The 20,055-nt window shown below is 42.5% G+C and overlaps 1 protein-coding gene across 3 annotated transcripts in view; it reads left to right on the top strand.

Moving 5' to 3' along the window:
• Positions 1–20,055, top strand: part of LOC115102880 (sterile alpha motif domain-containing protein 10-like) — a 119,076-nt gene that overhangs the window by 24,207 nt on the left and 74,814 nt on the right. Inside the window, exons 2-3 of one of the 3 annotated variants that reach the window (XR_010460202.1) lie at positions 10,859–11,041; positions 11,145–11,313. The exons of 1 other annotated variant lie outside the window; for it this stretch is intronic. The gene's annotated coding sequence lies outside the window, so the exon portion shown is untranslated. Of the gene's footprint in view, positions 1–10,858; positions 11,042–11,144; positions 11,314–20,055 lie in introns of those variants that run through there. One more of the 3 variants, XR_010460203.1, reaches the window with a different exon arrangement.

Genomic DNA, 20,055 nt, shown 5'->3' with positions numbered 1-20,055 from the left:
ATGGACGTTTTAAATTGTCCTTTGGGGTCATTTTGACCCCTCCCAAAAATACCTAATTCCATCTATATTAATAGACAGGACCTTTTAAATCTAGGTTTATCTGGAGACTTAATAACAAGTTATCAATACCACCAGAGGGTGGAGGGGGACCTTTTCTATACCACGTATTCACATGACTGTGTACAAAATCAAAGTTACGTTAATTTTGTGCATATACAAATCTGCCAATGGTATAATTACTTGATAGAACTGCAATACAGATCTAAACAGAGAGCTCTATTGGTGTGTATTCTCCAAAAAGTTATAAAACCGGGGTTATGTTAGGTAACCTTAAGTCATTGTAGGGCAAATCTAAAAAAGCATTTATTTGAATCCAAGTTTCTCTGGATACATAATATTAATGTATACATACAGTGCATTCGCAAAATATTCAGACCCCTTGACTTTTTCCACATTTTGTTATGTTACTGCTAGGATGCACAATATATTGGTGAGCATATAGTAGCTAAAAATGCCAACATTGCCATCGGCCTGATGTCTAGTTTAACACCGATGTGCAAAACCGATGTCAAAGCTGACATGCGTACCTATATAACGTACATATATAAGGTAAGTAGATGTAGTAATGACACCAGGAAAAAGACAGCGTTACACAGAACATAACAGAAAAATACTAAGCGCACACTTCCAACAACTAAACAAGCTTAAGTTGAGCAGTCATTTGAAAGGGTAAGAACATTCAGCGAGAACTTAAAGGCAAAATCCATTAACGCCAAGATAATGGAATTCATTATGCTGCTTGCTATGGACTTGGACCATCGACGTCAGCCACATGAGCATGTTGAGTCTGACAGCACAGTGGGTCGACGAGGATTTTCGTACTGATGAAGGCCGTATTGCATGCTCAAGAATGTGCTGGTTCTCATACCGCTGCTGCCATTTCAGTGGCATTTGACAACATGTTTGAAACTTGGAAACATGAACACTCCTAGCGCCATTTGAACAACTGACTGGAGAAATAAACAAATGAACTGTGTCTGCAGCAGACTTGATACCCTCTGTCATGGCATTGAAACGCCTGCTCAACAAAACTGGACAAGATGGAAACGAACACAGTGCGCACCTGAGGAAGAGACGGACACGGACAGACAGACAGCTGGAACTGCCCTGCTTGACATGTATGATGAAATCCTGGTTGAGAATGAAACGACTGACCAACGAAATAAGTGAAAGTAATAGGTTTTGATTATGTTTTACTGGTAATGTGTGTGTGTGTGTAACCTTTATTTAACCAGGCATGTCAGTTAAGAAGGAAATTCTTATTGACGATGGCTGCCTACCCCGGCCAAACCCGGTCGACGCTGGATCAATTGTGCGCCGCCCTATGGGACTCCAGTTGACATTGCATGTCGGAGGAAAAAGCCATGAGGTTGAAGGAATTGTCCGTAGAGCTCCGAAACAGGATTTTTCGAGGCACAGATCTGGGGAAGGGTACCAAAAAATGTCTGCAACATTGAAGGTCCCTAAGAACACAGTGGCCTCCGTCATTCTTAAATAGAAGAAGTTTGGAACCACAAAGACTCTTCATAAAACTGGCCGCCCGGCCAAGCTTAGCAATTGGGGGAGAAGGGCCTTGGTCAGGGAAGTGACCAAGAACCCGTTGGTCACTGACAGAGCTTCAGAGTTCCTCTGTGGAGATGGGAGAACCTTCCAGAAGGACAACCATCTCTGCAGCACTCCACCAAACAGGCCTTTATGGTAGAGTGGCAAGATGGAAGCCACTCGTCAGTAAATGGCACATGACAGTCAGCTTCTACGGTTTTCACCTGGGGTGTGTGTGGAGAGTAGTAAGTAATTGGCGTGTCTGTCTGACTGAAAGTCCCTGGCTAACTCGTGAGGGATTTTATCCCTAAACATCAGCACCACCACAATGACCCTCAACACGGGTGTAACTAGTCCCCTCATTGACGGGGACAGCGTCGTGGTAGGTTCCATGTTCCTTGTCAATCATTGACTTATTGGTGAAATTGCAGTCAGACAATATCTTCTTTAAGTAAATCAATTTAACCTTTATTAATGCAATTACAGACAGGAGTTGACAAGGGAAACACAGCATGTATGGTTCAGTGTACGTTCTGCAACCAACCAAAGGGTGCAGCTGATTATATACAGTGGAAGTCGAAAGTTGACATACACCTTAGCCAAATACATTTAAACTCAGATTTTCACAATTCCTGACATTCCTGACAATCCCAGTAAAAATTCCCTGTCTTAGGATCACCACTTTATTTTAAGAATGTGAAATAAATGAACAGAGAATGATTTATTTCAGCATTTATTTATTTCATCACATTCCCAATGGGTCAGAAGTTTACATACACTCAGTTAGTATTTGTTAGCATTGCCTTTAGATAGTTTAACTTGGGTCAAATGTTTCAGGGACACTTCCACAAGCTTCCCCCAATATGTTGGGTGAATTTTGGCCCATTCCTCCTGACATAGCTGGTGTAACTGAGTCAGGTTTGAAGGCCTCCTTGCTCGCACATGCTTTTTCAGTTCTTCCCACACATTTTCTATAGGGTTGAGGTTAGAGCTTTGTGATGGCCAATCTAATACATTGATTTTGTTGTCCTTAAACCATTTTGCCACAACATTGGAAATATGGTTGGAGTCATTGTCCATTTGGAAGACCCATTTGCGACCAAGCTTTAACTTCCTGACTGCCTTGAGATGTTGCTTCAATATACCCACATAGTTTCCTCCCTCATGATGCCATCTATTTTGTGAAGTGCACCAGTCCCTCCTGCAGCAAAGCACCTCCACAACATGATGCTGCCACCCCCGTGCTTCACGGTTGGGATGGTGTTCTTCGGCTTGCAAGCCTCCCCCTTTTTCCCCCAAACATAACGATGGTCTTTATGGCCAAACAGTTCTATTTTTGTTTCATCTGACCAGAGGACATTTCTCCAAAAAGTACGATCTTTGTCCTCATGTGCAGTTGCAAACCATAGTCTTGCTTTTTAATGGCGTTTTTGGAGCAGTGGCTTCTTCCTTGCTGAGCGGCCTTTCAGGTCATGTCGATACAGGACTCGTTTTACTGTGGATATAGATCATTTTGTACCTGTTTCCTCCAGCATCTTCACAAGGTCTTTTGCTGTTGTTCTGGGATTGATTTGCACTTTTCGTACCAAAGTACGTTCATCTCTAGAAGACAGACCGCGTCTCCTTCCTGAGATTAATGATGGCTGCGTGGTCCCATGGTGTTTATACGTGCATACTATTGTTTGTACAGATGAAAGTGGTACCTTCAGGCATTTGGAAATTGCTCCCAAGGATGAATCAGATTTTTTGGCTGATTTGGCTGATTTCTTTTGATTTTCCCATGATGTCAAGGAAAGAGGTACTGAGTTTGAAGGTAGTGCTTGAAATACATCCACAGGTACACCTCCAATTGACTCAAATGATTTTAATTAGCCTATCAGAAGCTTCTAAAGCCATGACATATTTTTCTGGAATTTTCCAAGCTGTTTAAAGGCACAGTCAACTTAGTGTATGTCAACTTCTGACCCACTGTAATTGTGAAACAGTGAATTATAAGTGAAATAATCTGTCTGTAAACAATTGTTGGAAAACTTACTTGTGTCATGCACAATGTAGATGTCCTAACTGACTTGCCAAAACTATATTTTGTTTACAATAAATTTGGGGAGTGGTTGAAAACGTGTTTTAATGACTCCAACCTAAGTGTATGTAAACTTCTGCCTTCAACTGTAGCTTCTTACTTTCTCGTTCTTTTTTGGTTTTTGGTCCCACTTTAAATTAAATGCAGCTTATAAAGACTTCCTAAAGCTTTCATGAACGCTAAATACAAATCTGCTTTATTAAGGGTTAATAAATGTAGCATAACTGTGTGACAGAACCACCAATGTCAAATGTGATATAAACCTGTACCTCATAAAAGTTGGCATAAGCACCACTTAAAAAATGCCTTATGAATCCTATTAAATTGAGGCTTCATAGAGCATTTACAACCCTGTCATGCATCTTGGTAGGGCATTGCAACGCTAGGTTAGTGGATTCGATTCCCAGAACCACCTGTAGGTAAAAATGTATTCACGCATGACTGTAAGTCGCTTTGGATAAAAGTGTCTGCTAAATTGTAGAAATTATTTGACTCTAAACCATTTGGAGGATGGCCCAAGCTCTTTCCCACATAGTCAATATTGGACCTGACCTCAAGTTTCCTCAAAATGCTGCAGGATGACACATACTCATGTACAGCAAAAAAATGTTGGTGGGGCATTTTAAATCCGTTAAAATGATTTGCTTACTTCTGTTTTTTCCCAGATTTTGATTTCTTGGTTTTGTTTTTCTCCCATTTTCTCCCAGTTTCACATTTTTTACACTTTTTTAAAATAGAAAAGAACAACATTTGCTGTGTTCACAACATTGCTTAAACCATGAATTTTTAGGTCTAGGAAAAATCGAGAAATCTTACATTTTTGAGTGAGCTGTTTGCTCTGAGCTGTTGTTTGGTTAGCGGGTTTTCTGTAGCGCAGTAATGGCACATGGTGATAATGTATTCCATTTACAGTGATTTGCATTGTGAGTAAAAGGCCATTATTCAGAGTCCCATGGATTATTTTTATTTTTTTGTATTTCACCTTTATTTAACCATGTAGGCCAGTTGAGAATAAGTTCTCATTTACAACTGCGACCTGGCCAAGATAAAGCAAAGCAGTTCGACACATACAACAACACAGAGTTACACATGGAATAAATAAACAATCAATAATACAGTAGATAAATCTATATACAGCATGTGCAAATGAGGTAGGATAAGAGAGGTAAGGCAATAAATAGGCCATGGTGGCAAAGTAATTACAATATAACAATTAAACACTGGAATGGTAGGATGTGCAGAGGATGAATGTGCAAGTTGAGATCCTGGGGTGCAAAGGAGCAAGATAAATAAATAAATACAGTATGGTGATGAGGTAGATTTGGATGGGCTATTTACAGATGAGCTATGTACAGATGCAGTTTTCTGTAAGCTGCTCTGGCAGCTGGTGCTTAAAGCTAGTGAGGGAGGTAAGAGTCTCCAGCTACAGAGATTTTTGCAGTTCATTCCAGTCATTGGCAGCAGAGAACTGGAAGGAGAGGCGGTCAAAGGAAGTGTTGGCTTTGGGGATGACCAGTGAAATATACCCGCTGGAGCGCATGCTACGGGTGGGTGCTGCTATGGGGACCAGTGAGCTGAGATAAGGCGGGGCTTTACCTAGCAGAAACTTGTAGATGACCTGGAGCCAGTGGATTTGGCGGTGAGTATGAAGCGACGGCCAGCCAACGAGAGCATACAGGTCGCAGTGGTGGGTAGTGTATGGGTCTTTCATGACAAAACGGATGGCACTGTGATAGTCTGCATCCAATATGTTGAGTAGAGTGTTGGAGGCTATTTTATAAGTGACATCGCCGGAGTCAAGGATCAAGGATATTATGCTCCATACATACAGTGAGCTACAGTAGAAACTACATGACATGACATACAGAAACTATAATGATAATGTAAGGCTTTGATAGAAACGCACACATGTCCAAAGTTATTATCATGTAGTAATGAAAACAACAATGAAGGCGAAGCGGGCACCAGCCGGGAAAATGTGAAAAGTTTGTGCAGGTCCTATTCTAACTGGAGATGCACAAATGTCTGCATACTTGATCTGCAGAAACAGTGTGGAAGTTTGTCCGGCTCTGTAATGCCTAAAGAATTAATTGTCCGTAAAAGTGAAATGGCCTACTGTCACGTCCGTCGTTAGAATGAGACCAAGGTGCAGCGTGCAAGCTAAACAGAATAGCAACTACACATAGTCAAGATCCCATAAACACAAATGAGGAAATTACCTACCTAAATATGAGCCCCAATCAGAGACAACGATAAACACCTAGATGACCCACCCAAGTCACTCTCACGCCCCAACCAACACAGAGAAAAAAACTGCTTAATATGGTCAGGGCGTGACAGTACCCCCCCCGCAAAACTTGACTCCGGACTGTGGACCGTCACTGGAGGCTCTGGACTGCGGACCGTCGCTGGAGGCTCCGGACTGGGGACCATCGCTGAAGGCTCCGGACTGGGGACCATCGCTGAAGGCTCCGGACTCTAGACCGTCTCAGGAGGTTCCGAACTGTTGCCCGTCTCAGGAGGTTCCGGACTGGGAACTGTCGCCGGAAGCTCCGGACTGGGAACTGTCGCCGGAAGCTCCGGACTGGGAACTGTCGCCGGAAGCTCCGGACTGGGATCTGTCGCCGGAAGATCTGGACTGTGGAGGCGCACTGGAGGCCTGATGCGTGGGACCGGTACAGGTGGTGCCGGGCTGATGACACGCACCTCAGCACGTCCACTCTGCAGCGCTCTCAACGCCAGCACCTCTCTCCGGAATCTTGCGTCAGACTTCTCACTCGACTCCAGGACTGTCTTTGGTTCACTCCTTGGCTCCGCCGACTGCTCCATGTGCCCCCTCCACATGGAGGTTGGGGTTTCTGTGGCCTTCCTCCCCGACGTCGTTGCTGTCCTCTCATGCTCCTAGGTGACTCCAGCTAAAAAGGGCGATCCTGTCCTGCCAGGATTTCCTCCCAAGTCCAGGATACTTCCTCCTCCTGGGCACACTGCTTGGTTCTTTGGTGGTGGGATCTTCTGTCACGTCCATCATTAGAATGAGACCAAGGTGCAGCGTGGTATGCGTACATTCTCTTTTAATAAATGAAAACCGAAAAAAATAAATAAATGAACAAACGAACCGTGAAGCTATACAAAATAGTGCTGACAGGCAACTACACATAGTCAAGATCCCACAAACACAAATGAGGAAATGGCTACCTAAATATGATCCCCAATCAGAGACGACGATAAACAGCTGCCTCTGATTGGGAACCATGTCAGGGCACCCTAGAAATACAAAAACACCTAGACCCACCCAAGTCACTATCACGCCCCAACCAACACAGAGAAAAAACAGCTTACTATGGTCAGGGCATGACACCTACTTTTATGTGAATTAATGAGAAGGCAGAACACGCCTCAATTCAAACTGTTGTTAGAAAATAAAACTTGTTAGAAAAATCATTTGAAATGGACAAGTTGAAACAGCCTATAAATAATAGCAGGCTGCATGCCTTAGTTTGAGGGCAGCGCGGATTAACTGTCTTGTTCTATAACACTCACATTTTGGAACAGTGAACACATTCTGACATCACGCTAGAGAGAGATGCCCTTAATTCTTGTAATTTTCCACCATAGGCCCCAGATTACTACTTCATTCATTCTTATATGGTTAATATAATAATTCAATGTAGTTCATTGATTTTATAAAAAGAACAGTCAAACACATTAATAACAGCAAAGACAAGACAGTGCCTTGGTTTGAGGGCAGCGTGGATTAACTGTCCTGTTGCATAACAATCACATTTTGGAACAGTGAGCACATTCTGACATCACGTGCATGAAAAACTCACGCTGGGGCGATCGTTAGAGATATTTGGAACCCACACTGGGGCGACCATTAGAGATATTTGGAACTCATGCTGGGGCGACCGTTAGAGATATTTAACTCACGCTGGAAATTGAGCTAGCTAGCAGCCTCAGATAAATAAAAAGCTCCCTAGATACAGCCACATCTCATAGCCACGGAACATCACTTTATCAGATCACAAGCTAGCTCCCAAACTTCAGAAGGAGAGTGAATGACAGACCCCCACTGTCTCTCTGTTCACTCATCATTCACTCATCATTCCTGCTGCTTACAAATGACTTTATTTCTCTCTCTTTCTCTCCTCTCTCACCCTCTAAATATAAGTATAACTTTACTTACGTTTAAGGTGAGAGAAAATAGGATTTGGAATGGTTATAAATTGTGTGTGCCTACAAGGTTAGTTAACCTGCTAAGCATTTTAAAAATCTGACTTGTTGGCTGGATTCACAACGAGTGTAGCTTTAATTCAGTACCCTGCATGTGTGTTTTAATGAACGTTTGAGTTTTAACGAGTGCTATTAGCATTTAGCGTAGTGCATTTGCATTTCCAGATGGCTAGATGGGACGCATGCGTGTCGGGTCGACTTAAGAGGTTTTAATGCAACCGCTGTGTCACATTTTTATTTAACGTTACGGAATTAGCCTACCATGCAATAATCTGAGACGGCGCTCAGACGTAACAATATTTCTCCGCTATGTTGGAGTCAACAGAAATACAAAATTACAACATAAATATTCCCTTACCTTTGATGGTCTTCGATCAGAATGTAGTGGAAGGAGTCCTACTTCAACAATAAATCGTTTTGTTTCATAATGTTCAATTCTAGTGTCCATGTAGTAGCATCTGCCACCACTTTCAGCTCAAATGCCCAAAAAATGACTTCTGGTCCAGAATAATTTTGCCTCAAAACTTCCAAATGACATATTACAGGTCGACGAAACTGGTCAAACTAAGTGCAGAATCAATCTTCAAGATGTTATAAACGTACAAAACGAATGGCATTCCAACCGGACAATCCTAGTTCATCTGGGGCTGACTGGAACGGACAAACAGTCTAACGCATATGCGCCCTCAAGCACGTAAATCTTTTGTGACACCGTAGCAAATTCCTCCCCACTAGGTCAAAGTTCACAGCAAATGCTCGATTACACTTTCTACTGAATGAGGACATCTAGTGGAAGACATAGGAAGTGTTTCCAGATCCATAACTTGTTGGGAAGGGAGGGGTCGATGACGTCAAAGTTGCCCCAACTTTCAGGATTCCAAAACTAGTTTGGAAGATTGCCTGCCCTGTGATAATGTTATACTCACAGACATAATTCAAACGGTTTTAGAAGCTTCAGAGTGCTTTCTATCCAATAATAATAATACAATGCATTTATTAGCAATTTAGGACAGATTTTGATGCAGTTCACTATGGGCACGCAATTCATCCAAAGGGGAAATACTGCCCCCTATCCTTAAGAAGTTTTAAACAAGACTGTGTGGGTGGGTGCGTTGGAGGTCGTGGGGTTACAAACAGGGCTGGGCGATATATCGAATTAGTTTCATTAATTAAAATGTATGTATTAGCGCGGAATTCCAAATGCCTGTATCACAAGAATCAAGTTTGTTGTGTTTGTTCTGTTTTTCAGAGTGTTTATGTCCGTCCACTTGTTTTCATTTTGTCTTTTTGGTCTCGTGTCCTTCACTCCTTCTGTGCTGTGTGCACCTTCCTGCTCATACACAAAGCCCCTCCCCCTGCCCACGGGGGTCAATTTCACGCCTTAACGGACAAATCCATCCAAAACCGCTAATTCCTATAATTTACAGTGTTAAATAACACTAGTTTGAGGGAAACAATATATTTTGTGAACAAATCTTTCATTTTGTCATTATAATAAGGCTGGTAGCAACGTGAAAATATATTGCAGCTCAAGTCGTCTTCAAAACCCACGATGCAATGCTCTCTATGGGCCGGCTGGCTAGGTAGCGAGCTAGCTAGAAAACGTAGCTATACACAATAATATCAAACTCAACATCAGCATGAAGTAGCTAGTTAACTGTAAAATTGCCTAAACAAACTGCATTATCAATTTAGGAGTCTACATGTTCACCGTGTTCAACCTGCAGTTTGGAGTCTGACATTCGCAACGGCAGCCATGCAATGCACCCTGGACTGCAGAGGCAGACAAACAGGAGAAATGTGCTTGCCCCTCTGCTAAATTACACATTTCTCGAAGTAGGTACATGGCTAAAATATGATCAATGGCTAGTTGGAGAGAAGACCACCTCCGGAGTTATAACATTGTGCAGAATTGAAATTTGACATGTATGATAGAAGTTTTCGCCATCTAAAAGTCATATTCCTATTAAGTTCCAATATAGCATCTCTATCGCAATGTAATGTCATAATGGCTGATTTTCTGCCTGCGTGAAAGGCAATAGCTCAGATGGATGTACATGCAATGACTCCAGGAGTCGATAGAACATCGCTCAGAGATGCACAAAAACAATATAACATTCAAAATGGGTGAATCTTTCTTGGAGTATTAAAGTAAATATAAAATAAATTGTAAACATGAAAAATAAAGTTGGAAATGTAAAAGAATATGTTGGTGAGGAAAAGTGAAATAATGGAGAGTTGAGTTAAAAACGACTATTGAATTAATTTTGCCTACGCTCTTGCTTGCAGTTACTACTGTTTCATTGCTTTCACTGCCAGTTTCCATAAAGCCGGGGTTTAGAGGGTTAGTAATGTAAAGGGTAATGGGTCTCCATTGGTCCACTAGATGATGGTTTATCCTAATAATAATGGAACACTAGTCACTTTAATAATGCCACTTTAATAATGTATATACTGTATACTATGCTATTACATCTTAGCCTATGCCAGTCAGACATTGCTCATCCATATATTTAAATATTCTTATTCCATTACTTAGATTTGTGTGTATTGGGTATTTGTTCGATATTACTTGTTAGATATTGCTGCACTGTCGGAACTAGAAGCACAAGCATTCCGCTACACTCGCAATAACATCTGCTAACCATGTGTATGTGACCAATAACATTTGATTTGCTTTGACCCCACCCGACATGCCACCAGGGGTCTTTTCACAGTCACCAGATCCAGAACAATAACATCTGCTAACCGTGTGAATGTGACCAATAACATCTGCTAACCATGTGTATGTGACCAATAACATCTGCTAAACACATGTATGTGACCAATAACATTTGATTTGATTTTACACTAATTGCACTATAATTGTAACAAACTCCCACAAACTGTTTGTCACGAATCCCGCTTCCTGAGTCTGTGTTTGCCTGTGTTTCTGTCCTGGAGTGTGTTTCCGGTGTCCTGGAACGCACCCTGTCTGGTTGCCGGGCGAATTAGCTTGTTGGGAGATCGATGTTCACCCGCACCTGTATCCCATCAGTAATCTGCACACCTGTCCTGATCATCACCTCTCCCCTTCAAAAGCTCTGACCTGACATCCATTCCCTGCCGGATCGTTAGCCATGAACAGTATGTTGTGCCATAGTATCAGCCTCAAGTTGGATAGAATTTGTTTTGTTGTTTTTTTACGTATTGCTTGCCTTAAACTTACCTCCGTTTGTTCTGTCTTCAGTTACTCACCCGGATCATTTACCCCATTCCCGCCTGGTCGTCGGAGGATTCCGCTACCCCATTGGATCCGCCTATTTACTCCCATCAACTCACCACCGCTGCCCGCTACGCCACCTGGATATATCTACCCATTCACATTCACTTGTAAATAAAGACTCACCTTCTTCCTACTCTCCTTGTCCTGGTCTGCTTCTGGGTTCGATTTTGAAAGAACGTGACACTGTTAGGGCCTACATAAAGCTGTCCCAACAGCAGCGCTTTCTTTTCAGCACCATGGAGTGAATCCTTACCACTGCTACAGCTGGCTATCAGCGGAGCCTTGTCTGGCAGCGAAACAGTGCATTCAGCCTCATTTACTGCCTTTAAAAAAAACATAGCTGATATGGCTGACTTGCTTAAACAAATGTAGTTTCTACTGACAATTGAGATGTGCAAACGATGAGCGGATTCAAATCAAATCAAATTTTATTTGTCACATACACATGGTTAGCAGATGTTAATGCGAGTGTAGCGCAATGCTTGTGCTTCTAGTTCCGACAATTCAGTAATAACCAACGAGTAATCTAACAATTCCACAACTACTACATTATACACACAAGTGTAAAAGGATAAAGAATATGTACATTAAGATATATGAATGAGTGATGGTACAGAACGGCATAGGCAAGATGCAGTAGATGGTATCGAGTACAGTATATACATATGAGATGAATAATGTAGGGTATGTAAACAAAGTGGCATAGGTTAAAGTGGCTAGAGATATATTTTTCCATCAATTTCCATCCATTTCCATTATTAAAGTGGCTGGAGTTGAGTCAGTGTGTTGGCAGCAGCCACTCAATTTTAGTGGTGGCTGTTTAAGAGTCTGATGGCCTTGAGTTAGAAGCTGTTTTTCAGTCTCTCGGTTCCTGCTTTGATGCACCTGTACTGACCTCGCCTTCTGGATGATAGCGGGTGAACAGGCAGTGGCTCGGCTGGTTGTTGTCCTTGATGATCTTTATGACCTTCCTGTGACATCGGGTGGTGTAGGACCACCTGGAGGGCAGGTAGTTTTCCCCCGGTGATGCGTTGTCCAGACCTCACTACCCTCTGGAGAGCCTTACGGTTGTGAGCGGAGCAGTTGCTGTACCAGGCGGTGATACAGCCCGACAGGATGCTCTCGATTGTGCATCTGTAGAAGTTTGTGAGTGCTTTTGGTGATAAGCCAAATTTCTTCAGCCTCCTGAGGTTGAAGAGGCGCTGCTGCGCCTTCTTCACAATGCTGTCTGTGTGGTTGGACCAATTCAGTTTGTCCGTGATGTGTACGCCGAGGAACTTAAAACTTACTACCTTCTCCACTACTGTCCCGTCGATGTGGATAGGGGGTTGCTCCCTCTGCTGTTTCCTGAAGTCCACAATCATCTCCTTTGTTTTGTTGACGTTGAGTGTGAGGTTATTTTCCTGACACCACACTCTGGGTGCCCTCACCTCCTCTGTAGGCCGTCTCGTCATTGTTGGTAATCAAGCCTACCACTGTGGTGTCGTCCGCAAACTTGATAATTGAGTTAGAGGCGTGCTTGGCCACGCAGTCGTGGGTGAACAGGGAGTACAGGAGAGGGCTCAGAACGCTCCCTTGTGGGGCCCCAGTGTTGAGGATCAGCGGGGTGGAGATGTTGTTACCTATCCTCACCACCTGGAGGCTGCCTGTCAGGAAGTCCAGCAAATTGGAGGGGGTCTAGGGTGTCAGGTAGGGTGGAGGTGATATGGTCCTTGACTAGTCTCTCAAAGCACTTCATGATGGCGGAAGTGAGTGCTACGGGGCTGTCGTCGTTTAGCTCAGTTGCCTAGCTTTCTTGGGAACAGGAACAATGTGGGAACAGCAGACTAGGATAAGGATTGATTGAATATGTCCATAAACACACCAGCCAGCTGGCCTGCGCATGCTCCGAGGATGCGGCTGGGGATGCTGTCTGGGCCTGCAGCCTTGCGAGGGTTAACACGTTTAAATGTTTTACTCATGTCGGCTGCAGTGAAGGAGAGTCCGTAGGTTTTGGTTGTGGGCCGTGTCAGTGGCACTGTATTGTCCTGAAAGCGAGCAAAACAATTATTTAGTCTGTCTGGGAGAAAGGCATCCTGGTCCGCGACGGGGCTGCTTTTCTTTTTGTAATCCGTGATTGACTGTAGACCCTGCCACATACCTCTTGTGTCTGAGACCATGGGCCGTTCTTGCAGTAATCTCCAAGTCCACCAAGTCAAAACAGTAGGATAAATAAAGGGGGCATATAAGCAGACAATAAAAACTATTACAATATTTGATGATGACATTTCTCTAAAACGGGCTATAGGCTACATTTGCACCACCAAGGCAGAACAGTTGGCTAAGTTTTGAGGGGGAAAGGAACCAAATTATTAGGGTGAGGCACATGGTCTACTAACAGCTTACTACACAACATACACTTAGTATTACGTTCTTAGCTACAGTATACTGTGCATTCAGAAAGTATTCAGACCACTTCACCTTTTCCACATTTTGTTGTTATTCTAAAATTGATTAAATAAATACAATATCCTAATGAATCCACACTCAATACCTCATAATGACAATGCAAAAAAACATTTTTTTAGAAATGTTTGATAATTTATTTAAAAAAAAATGGAAAGCAGAAATCCCTTATTTTCATTGCCCTTTGCTATGAGACTCCAAATTTAGTTCAGGTGCATCCTGTTTCCATTTATTATCCTTGAGATGTTTCTACAACTTGATTGGAGTCCACCTGTGGTAAATTCAATTGATTGGACATGATTTGGAAAGGCACACACGTGTCTATATCAGGTCCCAGAGTTGACAGTGCATGTCAGAATAAAAACCAAGCCATGAGGTTGAAGCAATTTTCCGTAGAGCTCCAAGACAGCATTGTGTCGAGGCACAGATCTGGGGAAGGGTACCAAATAATTTCTGCAGCATTGAATGTCCAAGAACACAGTGGCCTCCATCATTCTTAAATGGAAGAAGTTTAGAACCACCAAGACTCTTCCTTGAGCTGGCCAGCCGGCCTAACTGAGCAATCGGGGGAGAAGAGCCTTGGTAAGGGAGGTGACCAAGAACCTGATGGTCACTCTGACAGAGTTCCTTTGTGGAGATGGGAAAACCTTCCAGAAAGACGACAATCTCTGCAGAACTCCACCAATCAGGCTTTTATGGTAGATTGGCCAGACGGAAACCACTCCTCAGTAAAAGGCACATAACAGCCCACTTGGAGTTTGCCAAAAGGCACCTAAAGGACTCTCAGACCATGAGAAATAACATTCTCTGCTCTGATAAAACCAAGATTGAACTCTTTGGCCTGAATGCCAAGCGTCATGTCTGGAGGAAACCTTGCACCGCTCATCACATGGCCAATACCATCCCTATGGTGAAGCATGGTGGTGGCTGCATAATGTTGTAGGGATGTTTGTCAGCGGCAGGGACTGGGAGACTAGTCAGGCTTGACGGAAAGATGAACATAGTAAAGTACAGAGAGATCCTTGATTTAAAAACCTACTCCAGAGTGCTCAGGACCTCAGACTGGTGTGAAGGTTCACCTTCCATAAATTTGATGTTCGTCTAGGTCACAACAATAGACAAACAATAGACAAGCACAGTCTGCTTAAACTAATAACATACAAACAATTATACATGTTCATGTCTTTATTGAACACACCGTGTAAACATTCACAGTGCAGGTTGGGAAAAGTATGTGAACCCTTGGACTTAATAACTGGTTTTACCCTCCTTTGGCAGCCATAAACTCAACAAAACATTTTTTGTAGTTGCGGATCAGACCTGCACAACGGTCAAGCGGAATTTTGGACCATTCATCTTTACAAAACTGTTTCAGTTCAGCAATATTCTTAGGATGTCTGGTGTGAACCACTCTCGAGGTCATGCCACAGCATTTTAAAATTGGGTTGAGGTCAGGACTGGGCCACTCCACAAGACATATTTTCTTCTGTTGAAGCCATTCTGATGTTGATTTACTTCTGTGTTTTCAGTCGTTGTCCTGTTGTTTTGGGTCGTCGTCCTCAACAGAAGTTGACCCAACTTTTATTGAGCTTCAATTGGTGGACAGATAGCATTACGTTCTCCTGCAAAATGTCTTGATAAACTTGGGAATTAATTGTTCCGTCGATGATAGCAAGCTGTCTAGGCCCGGAGGCAGCAAACAGCCCAAACCATGATACTCTCTCCACCATACTTTACTGTTGGGATGAGATTTTGATGTTGGTGTGCCTTTTTTCTCCACACATCGTGTTGTGTGTTCCTTCCAAACAACTTAGCTTAATATGTCCACAGAATAGTTTGCCAGAAGCGCTGTGGAACATCCAAGTGCTCTTTTGTGAACTTCAGACAAGCAGCAATGTTTTTTTTGGACAGCAGTGGCTTCTTCCGTGGTGTCCTCCCGTGAATACCATTCTTGTTAAGTGTTTTACGGTATTATCGGACTAATCAACAGGGATGTTAGCAAGTTCCAGAGATTTCTGTAAGTCTTTAGCTGACACTGATTCTTCTTGACCTCATTGAGCACTATGCTCTTGCAGTCATCTTTGCAGGACGAGCACTCCTAGGGAGAGTAGCAACAGTGCTGAACTTTCTCCAGTTATAGACTATTTGTCTTACTGCGGACTGCTGAACATCAAGGCTTTTAGAGATACAATTATTAACCCTTTCCAGCTTTATGCAAGTCAACCATTCATAATCTTAAGTCTTCAGAGATCTCTTTTGTTCGAGGCATGGTTCACATCAGGCAATGCTTGTTGTGAATAGCAAACTCAAACTTTGTGAGTGTTTTTTATAGGGCAGGGCAGCTCTAACCGACATCTCCAATCTCGTCTCATTGATTGGACTCCATGTTAGCTGACTTCTGACTCTAATTACCTTTTGAAAAAGTAATTAGCCTAGGTGTTCACATACTTTTTCCAACCTACACTGTGAATGTTTAAATGATGTATTGAATATAGAAAAATACAATAATTTGTGTGTTATCAGTTCAGGCACACTATATTTGTCTATTGTTGTGACTAAGATGAAGATGAGATCAAATTGTATGACCAATTTATGCAAGTAATTCCAAAGGGTTCACATACTTTTTCTTGCTACCGTCTACCTGTGTTCTCTGTTTGTCTGTTGCCAGTTCATTTGGTTCATCAAGCCTACCAGCGTGTTTCCCCCTGCTCCTGTCTGTTTCTAGTTCCTGTTTTCTAGTTTTGACCATTCTGCCTGCCCTGACCCTGCCTGCTGTTCTGTACCATGTCACACCACCCTGGATTATTGACCTCTGCCTGCCCTGACCCTGAGCCTGCCTGCCGTCCTGTACCTTTGCCCCACGTATCTCCATTACTAACCATTCTGCCTGCCCTGACCCTGAGACTACCTGCCGTTCTGTACCTGAGACTGCCTGCCGTTCTGTACCTTTTGGACTCTGATCTGGATTACCGACCTCTGCCTGCCCTTGACCTGTCGTTTGGCCTACCCTCTGTTCTAGTAATGAAAGTGTGTTACTTCGACACTGTCTGCATCTAGGTCTTCCCTAAAACGGGATAATACGTTTTCAAAAATGAAGATATGCCTTAAAAATCATATCTATCACCCAACCATAGTTACCAACCCTTTAGCGCCTTCTACGACCAGTTGGTGAAAATTCAAAGCTCTAACATACACACACTGCTCAAATAGTTTGAAAGTTTAATAATAATAATTAATTGAACTGATCGAGCTTTTCATTAAAGACAGAATCTCAAATAGCTTGTTAAGCAAAATATACAACAAGAAGTCATTTAAAAATAAATATAAGCTACAACAGTAGATAGATCAAGTCTGTTTGCTTCTTGAAGCCTCAAGCAGATGGGCAGCCGCGGGCATGACAGGATGTGGATGCTCACAAAATGGCACTGGAGGGTTCTGGAAAAATTGTCTCCTGACCAATTGAGCAATTTCTGGTATTTCTTTGTGCTGATCTTAACTTTTTGTGTACATAATGTTTCCAGCATCGTTTCCTATGACCGAAAAGAGCGTCTGGACATCAGATCAGCAAGCACTAACCTCAATTTGAATGAGAACTTCGGAGGCGAAAGACATATTGATTATCCCGGACCAGGTGCAAAACTCCGACACTCGAAGAAGGAGACGACGCTATAGAGACCGGCGTTCTGTATACCTGACGAGACTATGTCGGAGAGTGGATAAATCGACAATACCCGTTCTACACTACTACGTTCTATTGGCGAATGTGCAATCACTTGATGGATGAGCTCTGTTGGAGACTATCCTATCAACGTGATCTGAACAACTGTAATATCCTGAAGAAGGACATGGTAAAGAAATCTAAATGGTTTTTCTATACATCGCTAGGACAGATAGGTGGCATCGGGGAAACTCAAGGGAAGAGGGGGTGTGTGTGTCTCTTTTTTAATAGCTGGTGTGTCACGATCGTCGTATGGAGTAGACCAAAGCGCAGCGTGGTTAAAAACACGAATAACACTTAAGCAAAAACAACAAAACGATAAAGACGAATGTGACCGCTATATAAACACTGTGCTAACATGCAACTAGACATAGACAATAACTCACGAAATACCCAAAGAAGATGGCTGCCTAAATATGGTTCCCAATCAGAGACAACGATAAACACCTGCCTCTAATTGAGAACCAATCTAGGCAACCATAGACCAACATAAACACCTAGATGAAACCAACCCCATAAATCTACAAAAACCCCTAGATAGTACAAACACCCTAGAATAAGACAAAACCACACATATCACCCATGTCACACCCTGACCTAACCAAAATAATAAAGAAAACAAAGAATACTAAGGTCAGGGCGTGACATGGTGATCTCTAATATTAATGAAGTATTGAGGTTCAGCTCGCCTGAGTTTGAATACCTCATGATATGCTGTAGACCAGTGGTTCCCAAAAATGTTATAGTCCCGTACCCCGATTCAACCTCAGCTGCGTACCCCCTCTAGCACCAGGGTCAGTGCACTCTCAAATGTTGATTTCCACCGTCATTGTAAGCCTACCACACACACACACACTATACAATATATTTATTAAACATAAGAATGAGTTTTTCTCACAACCCGGCTCGTGTTAAGTGACAGAGCTCTTATAGGACCAGGGCACAACTGATAATCAATAATTTTGCTCTTTATTTAGCCATCTTACATATAAAACCTTCTTTGTTCATAAAAAATTGTGAATAACTCTCCACAGGTTAATGAGAAGGGTGTGCTTGAAAGGATGCACATAACTCTTCAGTGTTGGGTTGTATTGGAGAAAGTCTCAGTCTTAAATAATTTTCCACACAGTCTGTGCCTGTATTTAGTTTTCATTCTAGTGAGGGCCGAGAATCCACTCTCACATAGATACGTGGTTGCAAAGGGCATCAGTGTCTTAACAGCACAGTTTTCCAAGGCAAGAAACTGAGCGCAGCCCAATTCAGAAATCTGGCTGTGGCTTCTGATTTAATAAAATGTTCACAGAATCGGTTGTTGCAATTTCGTTGAGACTCTTGTTCAGATATCGGTAAGTGAACTGGAGGCAGGGCATGAAAGGAATAACGAATCCAGTTGTTTGTGTCATCCATTTCGTTAAAGTACCTGCGTAATTGCACACCCAGCTCACTCAGGTGCGTCGCTATATCACATTTGACATTGTCCGTAAACTTGAATTCATTTGCACACAAAAAATGATGGAAAGACCTGTGTGTTGTCCTTATTAATGTAGACAGAATAGAGCTCCAACTTCTTAATCATAGCCTCAATTGTGTCCCCCACATTGAATATAGTTGCAGAGAGTCCCTGTAATCCTAGTTTCAGATCATTCAGGCGAGAAAAAACATTACCCAGATAGGCCAGTCGTGTTGGAAATTCGTCATTATGCAAGCGGTCAGACAAGTGAAAATGATGGTCAGTAAAGAAAACTTTAAGCTCGGCTCTTAATTTTAAAAGAAATGTGTCAATACCTTTGATAACCAGTACTCTTCTGTATGTTGTAAAAGCGATACGTGGTCACTGCCAATATCATTGCATAGTGCAGAAAATACACAAGAGTTCAGGGGCCTTCCTTTAACAAAGTTAACTATTTTCACTGTGGTGTCCAAAACATCTTTCAAGTTGTCAGGAATTCCCTTGGCAGCAAGAGCCTCTCGGTGGATGCTGCACTGTACCCAAGTGGCATTGGGAGCAACTGCTAGTATGGGGCTTGCCTGTCCTAGCCACTCGGTAGCTCACCATATCTGTCGCTTCTAGCCTTTTATACATGTCTTACTACTCGAAAGTCATTTTTATTCTCGCTCAAAAAAACTCCCGTGGCTTATTTTTCAAATTGTCATGTTTAGTTTCTAAATGTCTGCACAAGAGTGAAGGTTTCCTGTGAGAGAGTAACGGTTAATGTGATTGGATGTTAATTATTTGACTAGGCAACCAGTATTTCACATTATGTTGTTATTTCACTGAACACAAGATGGTTTAATTTTAATTTTGGCAGTGAAACGAGGCTACTCAGGCGAGAAAAAAATCTCACCCAAATGTATAGGCCCGTTGGAAAATATAAATGGACTGTTTGTCCACAGCCCTGATTAAAGAGCATGATCATTACACACATGCACCTTGTGCTGGGGACAATAAAAGGGCCACTTTAAAATGTACAGTTTAGTCACACAACACAATGCCACAGATGTGTTTTCGAGTTTTGATGGAGTGTGCTATTGGCATGCTGACTGAGTGAATGTCCACCAGAGCTGTTGCCAGATCATTTAATGTTCATTTTTCTACCATAAGCTGCCTCCAACATCATTTTAGAGAATTGGGCAGATGGCTCAAGTCTTAAGGGAGAATGTAATTGGCATGCTGACTGCAGGAATGTCCACTAGAGCTGTTGCCAGAGGATT

Source organism: Oncorhynchus nerka, linkage group LG20 (genome assembly GCF_034236695.1).
Source record: "Oncorhynchus nerka isolate Pitt River linkage group LG20, Oner_Uvic_2.0, whole genome shotgun sequence".
Lineage (NCBI taxonomy): Eukaryota > Metazoa > Chordata > Actinopteri > Salmoniformes > Salmonidae > Oncorhynchus > Oncorhynchus nerka.
The sequence above is the reverse complement of the archived record's forward strand: the minus strand, read 5'-3'. Positions and strand labels throughout refer to the sequence as shown.